This window comes from Protopterus annectens, chromosome 5.part0 (assembly GCF_019279795.1).
Source record: "Protopterus annectens isolate FY-2018-M chromosome 5.part0, PAN1.0, whole genome shotgun sequence".
NCBI classification, from domain to species: domain Eukaryota; kingdom Metazoa; phylum Chordata; order Ceratodontiformes; family Protopteridae; genus Protopterus; species Protopterus annectens.
Window position 1 is genome coordinate 1,977,236,977 of NC_056735.1, and position 12,800 is coordinate 1,977,249,776.

Sequence of the window (12,800 nt, forward strand, 5' to 3'; positions counted from 1 at the left end):
GTGGTTGTATAAACTCTTTTCAAAGTGCATGTGTGTGTGTGTCAGCTACTTGGGCAGGGACACGAAGCACTGGTTGGACAGAGAGGGTGCTAGAGATTTTAGCTTGCCAACTAAGCTGAGATCTGGACCCTATAGCTGTGCCAGTGGGGAGTCTTATTGGGGGCGTGGAAAGCAAGGGAGCGACCAGCCCCAGACTGACTGTGATCTCTGTGTGCTCTTAAGGGAAATTGCACTTTACTGTGTGTATTTGTTATCCTTTCCTCATATGAGATGCCCTCTCTGGTGTTAGTGGTGAGGGTTGAGGCTCCTTGATTGCTGGGCCAGGGCATGGGCATCACACTTCATACCCTTCAGAAAATTCATGCTAATGCAAAACCTGTATTTCTATCAAGTTTTGAAGTTTGTAAGAGCAGTACTTAAAAGGGTCCCTATTTTGCCCCCCCCCCTGTTACTTTTGGCTGTGTTCTGATTTCTTGATCTAAGTAAGAGGCTGAGACTGCACAGATTTTCACAGAATGTCCAGATTTTACCCTCTGAGTTTTGGTCTGATCCTCATAACTTTTGTGATTTTTCTGGCAAATCATTGGGATGATCTGAGGACTGAAGTCATTAAATAATGATATACATTTGTATTTCAGACCTCATATCCTTCAGAAAAATGCATGATAAGACAAATCCTGTTATTCCAGCAACTTTCTGTGGTTATAAGAGCAATATAAATATGTCCCTTTTTGTCTGTCTCCCCATTCTGTTAGGCTTTGTCCAGATTTTTTGCACTACTAAGAGGTTGAGAGGTATGGTGTGTGTGTGTGTGTGTGTGTGTGTGTGTGTGTGTGTGTGTGTGTGTGTGTGTGTGTGTGTGTGTGTGTGTGTGTGTGTGTGTGTGTGTAATGGGGAGAGAGAGAGAGAGAGAGAGTGAAAAGTGAGAGTGATCGCTGGAGTTAGCAGCAATGAGTTTTGTGTACCTTTCGTCCATACCACACACACACACACACACACACACACACACACACACACACACACACACACACACACACACACGCACATATCGCTCTCACTCTCTTCTGATCTTTCACACACTGTCACTCCCTCATTCATACCTGCATTCATTCACACATCGCTGTGTCTGTCACACCCACATGCCACACACCCACTTACACATTCATTCATGCATCTCTCTCACTGTCTGTCACAGCCACATGCCACACACCCACTTACACATTCATTCCTACATCGCTCTCACTGTCTGTCACACCCACACGCCACACACCCACTTACGCATTCATTCACACATCGCGCTCCCTCTCCTAATCTCACACACAAACACACACACACACACACACACACACACACACACACACACACACACACACACACACGCGCACACACACGCACACACACACACATACACGCACAGTCACTTCCTCATTCATACCTGCATTCATCACACATCGTTCTCACTCTTACGGTCTCAAACACACACACACACACACACACACACACACACACACACACACACACACACACACACACACACACACACACACACTCACACACACACACACACACATGCACACACAGATTTGTTTGCTTTCATGCAAGCATTCACAGACAGACACATAAACACACTCATACAGGTATTCACTTACCTGACAGCCCGGTACCAAGTGCTCCACAGCCCGGTACCGGTCCATGGCCCGGTGGATGGGGACCGCTGACATATACGTATACATACATACATATATATATATACATATATATATATATATATATATATATATATATATATATATATATATATATAAACTCACTGTGTGTGTGTGTTTGTGTGTGTGTGTGTGTGTGTGTGTGTGTGTGTGTGTGTGTGTATGTATGCATAGGACCATGAATACTTACATAACATATATTTTTGGACATAAAATACATCCTCCAACAAAAATTAGATATCCTACAACAACTATGAAACATTAGGATCCTGAAACTATTTTACATCAAAAATATATATAAAATAGTTTATTAACAGTAAAATAAATGCAAACCAATTTAACAGATAGCCCATTTTCTTAGTCCAATAATTCCCTCATGGGTCTCACAACACTCCTGTGTGATCCATTATTTCCCCAGTAATGCCCACCCCATTGGGCATTACTTTTTGTTTTGTATGCTTTGTTATTCTGTGTTGCAGTATGACTCACTTAACCTCTTTACAAGACTGTAGATTTGGAGTTGCTAAGACATTGACGGTAACTATTATAGGTATGTGTATTATAGCATACACACATTGGGGGAGGATACAGGAGGTGCCCATGGTGATACAGATGTTCATGTCAGCTAGCTGGGGGATGAGCTAGGATTTAATAGAAATGCTCTGAAAACTTGCATCCTGCATGACTTGAGCTGCTGATGTGAGGGTGTCATTTAATGTTTGTCCTGGGTACATGGTAATATGGTTTCTGTAATGCCCTATTCTGGTGAATAAGACTAATCTCAGGCTAAGGGACAAGGACGCCCCATCTCTAGCAATAGATGAATGGAAGATGGAGTGTGGACAGAGGGCACAAAGCACATTCATGGCTACCTGGTTGATGGCCCCTCAAGGTGACTTTCACTCCCATGTTGTGGATACCCAAGATTGCGAAACAAGTGGCTCAAGTCTGATGGATAGATGCCCAGTGTTGTTAAATGAATGGGTTCAATTCTGAATAGGGAAGGCTTGATGGTCAGCAGGCATAGGGAAAACACATAAATGCAATAGTAAAAAATCCTAAGTTGAAGACAATCAGCACAGTCAGGAAAGACATCATTGTTATTGCTCTGTAGTGTTTTCAAGTTTTCTCTGTAACTGTGTGACTATTCCTGAATTTGTACAGAAATACATTCTTTCTTTGCTTTTACAGTTTGAATTTATTTTATGACTCTTAGTTTCTTACAAGCTTAATGACCAAGAATATTAAGAGAATTAGTTTTATTCAATGTTACAGTTTGAAATAAGATATTATAATTCTCATGTTTGCATTTACATGTGAGTAGTTTATGTTTTCACTTGTCCTGACTATGTTATCAATATTCATACAACTCTGTTTTCTGTATATTTTGACCTAAACCTTGTACCCCAGCCTAGTTCCAGTTTTACATGTCACTTTTTATTTCTCAGCACAGTTTGACAGTATCAAAAAGTAACGCATTTTCATGTTTCTATTTAACAAAAAATATGTGCCTCTTTGTGCATGTGTAAATGTTCTTGACCCGTATATAACTGTTCAATTCTCTTGTGAGGTATACATCTTTGCATAATGATTGATTCTATCATAGCTACTACAAAACTGATTAAATGCAAGATGTATCTTCCTGTTATGCTTATTGCCTAATCTAGTTCATGAGACTTGAATTTTAACTGCACCGTACTTCATTTATACTTTTACTGCTCTCATTTGTCATCATCATTACTATTAGAATGTATTATCACCTTATTTCTTACATTTATTTTTTTCATTTGACTCATATTGTATCTGTTTTTTTATTTGACTAATATTATATCTTGCACACAAGCTTTTCTTCAGTTAATTCCTTTAACTGTACACAGATTTAAATAAGGTAATGTCTACCTCACTTAAAAGTCTGTCCCTGTTTAATCACAAACTATTAATTATCTCTTATTAAAGAATTCTGCAGCTCACCAAGTTACCACCTTTGCCGTAGTTGCTAGCTCAGTAACATAATGTCGTTTTTGTAGGGCCTTGTGACCTTGTAAAGAACAAGTGGCAAATGAATGGCAAGTTGTTATAGTCTTGTCAATAATTACTAAATTTATCTGCATTTGCTGCTGTTGCATTCTTCTCCTTTTCAAAAATGCAAAATTATAAGCAAAGAAAAAGAAAAAAAAAAGAAAGGTAAAAGTATTAAATACCTTCCAGGCTTCTTCACCAGTGACATGTAGGCACATGGCGGTCTGCATATTTTTAGGTTTTTCAGCTTGTACCCTTGCAGTGAGGAAAAATCAAATTTTTGGGATCCAAAGTTTCTTGTTTTATTCTAAATTGCCTTGCATTAAGAGGATTCCTGGTGGCTGCAGTTGGAACACTTTTTCTAATAATAGACTATAATTTAATTATAACTTTGTGTTTAACAGACACAAAAAAACTGCAAAAGTTAATATATTTCTTCTCTTCTACAAATAAAGTTCTTCACTTCCGATGCCATGTAACATTTAGACATTCATCACAATGCTCTATAAATAGTAGAAACATTGTAGATTCAGCCTCTATGAGGTCTTTAATCTGATTCCTTCTTGAAACAGGTATACCATGTGACATGCAACTTCTCATAGATATGTATTAGCATATTTAAAGATATATATATATATATATATATATATATATATATATATATATATATATATATTTATATATCATATGCTACAGACCCAGATCCCTGGAAAACATATATTTTGATTTAGCTGTGATAATGATTTTGCTGAATTACTTTCCTTCTCATAAACACTGGCGTCAATGACATGCATTAGTTTTCTGCAGTTACTTTATAGTGTTGTAAAGGAGGGAGAGCTTCCATTGCCAAGTGTACCCCTTTCCACTTGTCTCAAACAATTTGGTGCCATAAGGGCAGATGAAGACTCAGAGAGTGGAAGAGATTGCCAGGGAGGGAGAAAGAAAGGAGCATGAACAGGCAAATAGTCATGCTGTCTGGAAGGACTGTCTTCCAATTTTAGAGGCTTAACATTTTTTGGAACTTCTTTCCCGTTACTTTTTAAAATCCAATTTAGCATATCCTTGCTGCTTTAATTACTTATTAAAAATGGAGCTGAGAAGGAAGAGAAATTCTTATTTATGTTAAAAAGGAGGGCTGAAATTTTCGAGCAACTCCTTGAATCAAGTTTCCCCTTCCATCACAGTTTTTGAGCACCTCAGATACAAAAGGGCCAAACAGAACTTTCTTGTCTATGGGAGAATTTGAAATCTCAGTCTTAACATCTTTAGGAAGTTACTGAGAATGAAGCCAAGCAAATCTTTTCATGACTGACCCAGAAGCAGTAGTTCTGGAGGCAGAGTCAGTAGCATCCTAAGCGCAATTTAAAACATGATTAGTCACAACATGAGATGCATATATTAATCAGGCATTCAAAGAATTGTTTTCACTTAGAAGATGGAGGGTTAATCATTAATGTCGACATGTTCTCAAGAGATACAAATAAAAACGTTAACATATGAGGTTGATAGTGAAAATTCTGAAAGTTAAAATAACAGAAGAGTACACACACTTCCCCCAGCTTGTCAAAAGCTTCCCCATTTTTGACAGAAGGAATGGGATTAGCAGCATCAATCTATTTAACAGAAGCAGTTTTGGATAAAGAAATCTCTGTTGGTTCTGCTTTAGGGTTAGAAAACCAATACTTACGAGTCTGAGGTACCCTTTATAACCTGTTAGACTTACTGTAGGCAGGAGGTTGACTGTCAGGTAAACTAGAGGTAGTGAGGAAAAACTTTCTCTAAAGCAGGCAAAACAGGGAAAAATGCAGACTTGGGTATATCCAACTATGGCAAATCATAATACATTTTCTGTTCAACAGAAATTTTATTTGGTTCCCACTGAAAAACCTCTTTTATCTTAGATGAAGAGATAAATCTCAAAAAAAGATAAATCTTCAAGAGGGATATCAGAAGAATCAGAATAGTCAGACTGAGAAGAAATTCCTGAAGTACAACCACCTTCTTGCAAGTCCTGTTGTACTGACTGAAAATTAGAGTTAGGAAATAGAACCCACTTTCTTTAACTGCCTGAAGAAGGTGTAGGCAAATAAAAATCTGAAATGTGTTCTTTAGCAAATTCCAACAAATCTTCCCTGTCCATAGAAAAAAAAAAACAGGAGAAATGAAAGTTTTCTTATCATGTACACTTTTCCTGGAAAATTCCCTGGAAAGTGACCAACATTTTGAAGGCATACTCATCTCAGGTTCTGGTCCCCATACCCGCTAAGTGAAGAGCTTTCAGCTGCCCCTGCAGCTGAGACTGACAAGATGGGTTTCCCTTGCCTGCAAAAGGCATCTCTATAGCCACAGAGGACGTGGACATCCACCAGTCTGTCGGTGCGATACCAGAGGGCTAGGAACAAAGATGAGCTGTCTGAGGAACCAAGAAAGGCCGCAGTAGAGTCACTCAGCAGCAGCTGGGGCACAACTGGTGCTACCCTGACACCTATACACCCAGGCAACTTTCTTCTTGTGAGCAGGGGAAAGAAGAGTCATGGAGACCAGTGGCTGCTCCATTAGTTAAGTTGAAAATTATGTTTCGAAGATTAAAATTGGAGCCTAAATCAATTGGTAAGAGGAAATGTAGAGACAAGTGATGCTGATGTAAGTAAACCACTAACATTCTCCTACAAGTGCAATATCCTGCCCCAAACACATAAACCTACAAAACTTATAGGAAAATCTTGTAAAAAATAAAACATTTTGCACAAAATGTTCACAGAAGTAATTATACACAAACACTGTTAAAAATGCAATAATGCCCCAAAGCCAATTTCCTAGCAAACACAATATTTTAGTAAGGAAAAACACAAGTTTTCCTCAAAAAAAAAATAAATTTAGTGGAAGGTTTTCCCCAACAGGGGCATTATCTGCCAGGGCCTTGAAGGATCTCTAGCCAACCAACAGTTTCACTGGGCCCATCAAAGAAGTACACTTCAATGACAAGAAAGCTCTGATCATTTTGACACTGCAATGGTTCTTTTATATGGAGCTTCTCTTGAGAACAGACTTCATGGAAGGTGCCCTTTAGTTTTGAAAGCTGCCCAGTCAGTGAAAGTAGGATCCAATCAGCTTAGGTTACTGAAGGGGTTTTAAAGTTTTGTGATTATGTTTGGCTAACATGATATTTTTTGTCTTATGTAATGTAAAATGATTTTTTTAAATACTACAACATTTGTATTATATGCTGTGCAAATATTTCTTATCTGTTTTAGACGACTGCTTATGGGTTGAACTTGCATCCTGTACACCATTAACTATGCAACTTGTCATTGCAACTGAATTTATATTTTTTAATGTCCTATTGTCAAAGTTGTTCCGTCATTTGAAGGAATCAGCTGTTAAGTTCCCAAACCACCAACAACCCCAGAATCATAAAACATAACTTAGAAACATACAACATAAACATGGTAAATATTGTTGCAGGAGGTTGTGCCCTCCTGAACTCCTCAGAGTACTAAAGGAAAGGGCTTGTAGAGGCAATGTTACTGTCTTACTCTCAGTAATGTTGAAAGTGCTGGAGTATGAGAGACATTGCTAGTGAGGTTTGCTGGGATGAGGTATTTTAAACTCTGCAGGTGAGCAAAAACTAGGCCAGTGTCTGAGAGAGAGTAGAACAGAGTTATCCCCAGATGATACCCTTAGGCAGGAAATCACTCAGTAGTAACTGCATAAGTCACTAAGAGACAACAACAGGCTATGTTGTCTTACTGGGGAAAAATACATGTTCTACCTCTCCTGCTTGCTTCCACTATACACAAGTATTATTTTGCTGTTGTTAAATACTGATGCTACCATTAATGGAATGCCTGCTTCTGCAGTATTTGCCATATTGTGGAAACACTCACCTTCACTTTGTCTTGTGTCTCAGTGGCTGAGTCATACAAATCAGCTCAGCAAAAGTGGTATAATCATTTATTGTACTTTCCATATGTGAAACAGGCTCTAATGGAGGGGCATAGATTACACAGTTCTACAGTCTACACATGTCCGCATGCATACTTGTAACATTAACTTAACTATAAAATGTTAATATTCACCAACATGCATACTTTTGATTTGTGATAGTAATCAACATGCCCATTCTGAATCTGGTATTACTGACAAGAATAAATCTGGTAGCTGTAGCTATTGAGAACAAAAGTTACAGCCACAAGATACTCCAATCCACTATGTGGACAAAACAAAGAGCCAAGTACAAGCAAATCTTTTACCCTCCCCAAAGGCACATTAAAAAAAGTGAAGTACCAAAAACGTTTTACAAAAGTACCTTAAAGTTGCTTCCGAGTTGTCAGAGGAGTCCACAAGCATAGGAAACGTGCATTCCTGACTCATAAAAAAGCAAAAAAGATACAAAACTGCATTAAACATAATGCACTGTGCAAGTGTTGGCACATACATTCCCTATGTACAGTATGTGCAGTGTAGTGCAATATGAAGGCATCCCCAGCTACTGAAGATAGCAGGAAAATAGTGCAGAAGCAAGAAATTCCAAGGCACAATGTTGTTATTTTAAAAGGTAAGCATTTATTTTGTATAATGGGAATAATCAATGACTTTGTGTGGGTAATGCTGGTTTATCCACAGTTGGCTTACAAATATCATCACTTAGGCTTTGCCCTCATGATCAGATCATGCCACATATGGGTAAAACCAGCATTACTCACATCCAGGCACTGATTATTGTTAAAATATTCACAGCAAAAAAAAGCAGATACCCTCATCAAAATCTAGGTTCATATGTTCATAGGCATAGCATGCCTGGATTTCAAATTACTGCAATGGAACATGCCACAGGGGGATAGAATATGCACACGCACTCACATACACAAACAGATACACACACCACACACACCCACACACACACACACACACACACACACACACACACACACACACACACACACGCGCAAGTGCGTGCGCGCATGTGTGTGTTAGAGGGATGTAAGTGGAGGTGTGGTTCTGCTGGTTCTTTTTAATAAGCTTGGCAAAGAATATAAATGTTTGGAAATAAGGTTCTTGATCCAAAGTAAATGGATGAAGAGAAACTGGCTGATATCCAGTTTGTGAAATTAGATTAAGCTTGACAACATTACATGATTCCTTAGATTTTAGAAAACAGGAGAAGAAAGGACTGTTTAAAACATTCTTTAGTGTATCCTTCTGATTTTCTGCTGCTTTAAACGTTTTTTAGTGTCTCGCTGTTATTTTTCTGTTTGTTAAACATTCTTTAGTGTTTCCCACTGAAACTAGTGTAACTAGTACCTGTAGCATAGTCCAGATACAGGTTTGGTAAATCTGTGTCTGTTTGTAGTGGCTGTTTGTTCCGAGCACATTTTCCATGCCATCTTGGATTGGAAGGGGCCTTTCCTGCACTCTGTTGAGAGGAGTGTGTTGATTGGGACCTGTCTGGTGTAGGGTGGTTGGTCTAGGGCTTGGAGTAAGCATCCTCATTGGTCCTTTTGAACCTTTTTAAAGTATTTTTTCCAAGTTTTTAGCTTCTGGTATTTAAGCCCTGCATTTGGGCAGTTTCTGCTTGTTTGCTCATCACACAGCACCATGCACTGCCACACAACTGTGCACCATAACGGAACATATAAATTCAACAATTTTTTCCCTTAGATACAGCTGTATAGTGTATCCCTCATCCTTAGTATTTTTCTGGTCAAAGTGATAGTCCTCAACCTAGCATTATGGACAGTTGGACTACACTTGTTTCTCCTGTCAACCTAGTTGACTTGGGTCTCTTGAGGCAGTGTAGCAATTACCTCATGTACACTGACAGCCTTCTGCTAATAACTCACTCTAGTACAGAGGTCGAGAGATGTATCTACACCAAGAATCTTAAATCCATGGAGTTCAAAGATGGCTGCAAACTAACAGCTTGTTTCTAGCTCTCCCAGTGTGAAAACAGAAACTCAGCAGAGAAGGCCAGTAGACTTGTGTTTATGGGTGAATTTCAGTAACAGGCTAGTAAGTACACTGCCTGGATGCCAGGAATAAAGAAATACAGAAGATCTGGAAAAAAATCAGCTACAAAAAGTGAGGAAGAAACACTGACTAGGGAGAGCTCTGCAGCTGCTCAGCAAAAAGTAATGCAACCTTCAGACATGACTTCCTATAACCTACAGGAGAATATAAGACAACTGCATACAGACCTGGTTAAAATAAACAAAACACTGATAGAGTATATTAACACAAACAACAAAAGGCTGAAACAAATGGAAGAAGCTTTAAACAGATATTCAGATGAGATGATAAAGCTGCAAAAGTCAGATGCCAAAATGAAGAAAAGGCTGGCTGAATATGAGACTGCTCAGGAAGAGATGTTTCAAAAATAATAAAATTAAAGGACAGAGCACATAGGGAAAACTTGAGATTTTCAGCTATACCAGAGAAGCTGAAAGGAACAGACTGCATTAAATTTATGAAAGCACAAATAAGCAGCTGGACTGGTGTTCCACAGCAGGACTTATTAGTTGAACTGGCACATAGTGTGTATGCTCCAAATCTAGCTATAAGAAAGCAACCTAGACCTTTAATACAGTGGTGGCTGGTGACTTCAAATCAAAGGGGGGCTGCAGGAGACAGCTGAATGGGTGGGGTCAATGGGAAGGGGTGTGGCCTGTCCATTCGGCCACTCAGTCTCCATATTTCAGAACTTGATCTAGCAAGTCAGAAAATTTCAAATGGTAACCCACAAAGGTCTATGGAGCAGTGCTGTGCCTTAACAACCTTTACACTAACAAGGTAAATCACACAATAAAACAACTTGCTACAACTCCGAGCTATAATATTGTAGATAGTTCTACTTAAACTAGGGCATCAGGCACTGTTCAGAATATGGTCAATTATCTACATTACAAAGGAGATGTCCTTTTATCAGATATCAGCAGTGATATCTGCAATAAATTATACAACAACATTAGAAGCAGTAATACAGCAGCTGAATTCAAGAGGAAAACAACAATTTTAATATACTGTGAAGGCTTGGCCAGGGCAGCAAAACAATACCTTGATGAGCTACCATGAAACTTTACATTAGTTAAAAATGTTCAGGCAAGTATGCCAAACTTTATTTACTTTAATTATTTTCATTTGTATTCAAAGAAATCGACGAGCTATATCCCTTTCTAGTCAGAATGGTCCCCTATGTATGAAATATTCATTTACTAGTCTTTCTCAAAAACATATGAAATGAATAATGTGCATAATTTTATCATTTTCTGTTAAATTTATGGATATGTATTATAATTAAATTGGTATAATGGCCCTAACATCACTAATTTCTGTTCCCTGATTAAAAAAAATCTACGAGTATCATACACTTAATTTTCAACAACAACCTAAGAAAAAAAAATAGAATGGTCTAGGTTAAGCTGAAGTTCAAGTTCAAACATTTATTAAGATGGTTCATCATCAATTATTTCAATCTGTCTATATTTTCATTTAGGATACATTACAACTTGCTACACTCTGCCATTCAACATAGAATACTTTCAGGAAAAAAGAATAGCTAATATGGTATCTTTCCCTTCATTTTAAAATGTCCTCTTCAGTTTTGCCATAATTATGAGGGTGTGGGTGAACCTATTCATAGAGAGTCTCTTTAATTAAAAAACTCTTAATTATGATCAGTAAGCAAAACTGATTCAAAATTCATACCAAACAAGTCAGGATCTAATTTTTCTTTTAGCTTTACATAAATCAGGCAGTCTGCCTCAGCATGTGTTAGCTGTTCAACCTTCTACATAGAGCAAACAGGCAATTCACACTTAGCACTAGCTCCTACTCTAGCTAATCATCACTTATCGTGCTGTATTTCATATTTATAATACATATTTGCACACTTCCTAAGAAAGCAGGGTGTATTAGCATACTTATTACTCCTTATCAATGGCTGAGTATAGCAAGTATAACTGTCCACATAAATCTGACATAATTCAATGCCCAAAAGGATCTTATTACTTTTTTTCATACTGGGGGTTGTAGCTGTGATTCAACATTCAACATAATATTTTTGCTAAGTGCAACTTTAAATTAGCTCATCCATTGAATCATACTATATGTTCCACTCGCTCTGTGTTGGTGGGCTTCTTTTAACTACTTTCTTTCTGCTAGCTGTTTTTCTATTCTGATACATCTATATAGCCAGCAAAAAGTTTGTCCATAGGTTTATAGGTGTGTACTAGGCTAATGGTCCTGGAGCCTTTACAAGCCTAGCCCATAGGATTACCCTGGCATTGTGCCACCTGATCTTAGTTCCCAGTGCCTCTGTTGAGTAAAGCCACTGGAGTGATCCCTGGGGTGAATTTTCTATTTCTCTATCCACTCATCAAGATTTCTCTTGAAGAGGGCAAGTGAGGTGCTCTGCTTGACATGTATAAGAAGTCTGTTCTATAGCATGGGCAGTCTCTGGGTTAGGAACCTGTCCCTCTAGCATGTTCTGTTGATTGTGGTAATGAGGTTGAGGTCTCTGGAGTGTGTTGTGTGGAGGGATTGGGATTTCTTTAGATGTAGCATTTCTAACAGAGCTGGGTCAGACATGGCTTTGTAAGTCAAGCAGAGATCGCCTCTAAGTAGGCAATATGAGACAGAGAATAGTTGGAGTTTTTTAAGTCTGTCCATATAGGACAAGTGTTTAAGGCCTAGGATCCTCTTTGTGAGGTACTTTTGTGGCCTCTCCAGTTGTTGCAGGTGTTTAGTGAGGTACATGCCAAATGGGGCATTGTACTCGATGATTGGCCTAATGAGGGAAGAGTAGAGGGACACAATGACCTCTTTCTTCCTGGATGCAAAACCCTTAGTAATGAGATGTGCCGGACTTTCTGACCACAGTGGCAATGTGGTGGTCAAAAGAGAGGTTGCTGTCAACCTGTGTTCCCAGATCTCTTATAACGCCTTCTGTGTTCAGTGGACTACCATCAATGTGGTAATTCATGGGAACTGGGTTTGTCCCAAAGGCGATGATGACACATTTTTTGGCATTGAGCTTAAGGCCATGGTTCTGACACCAGTCGGTCTCAGTGAAGCCTT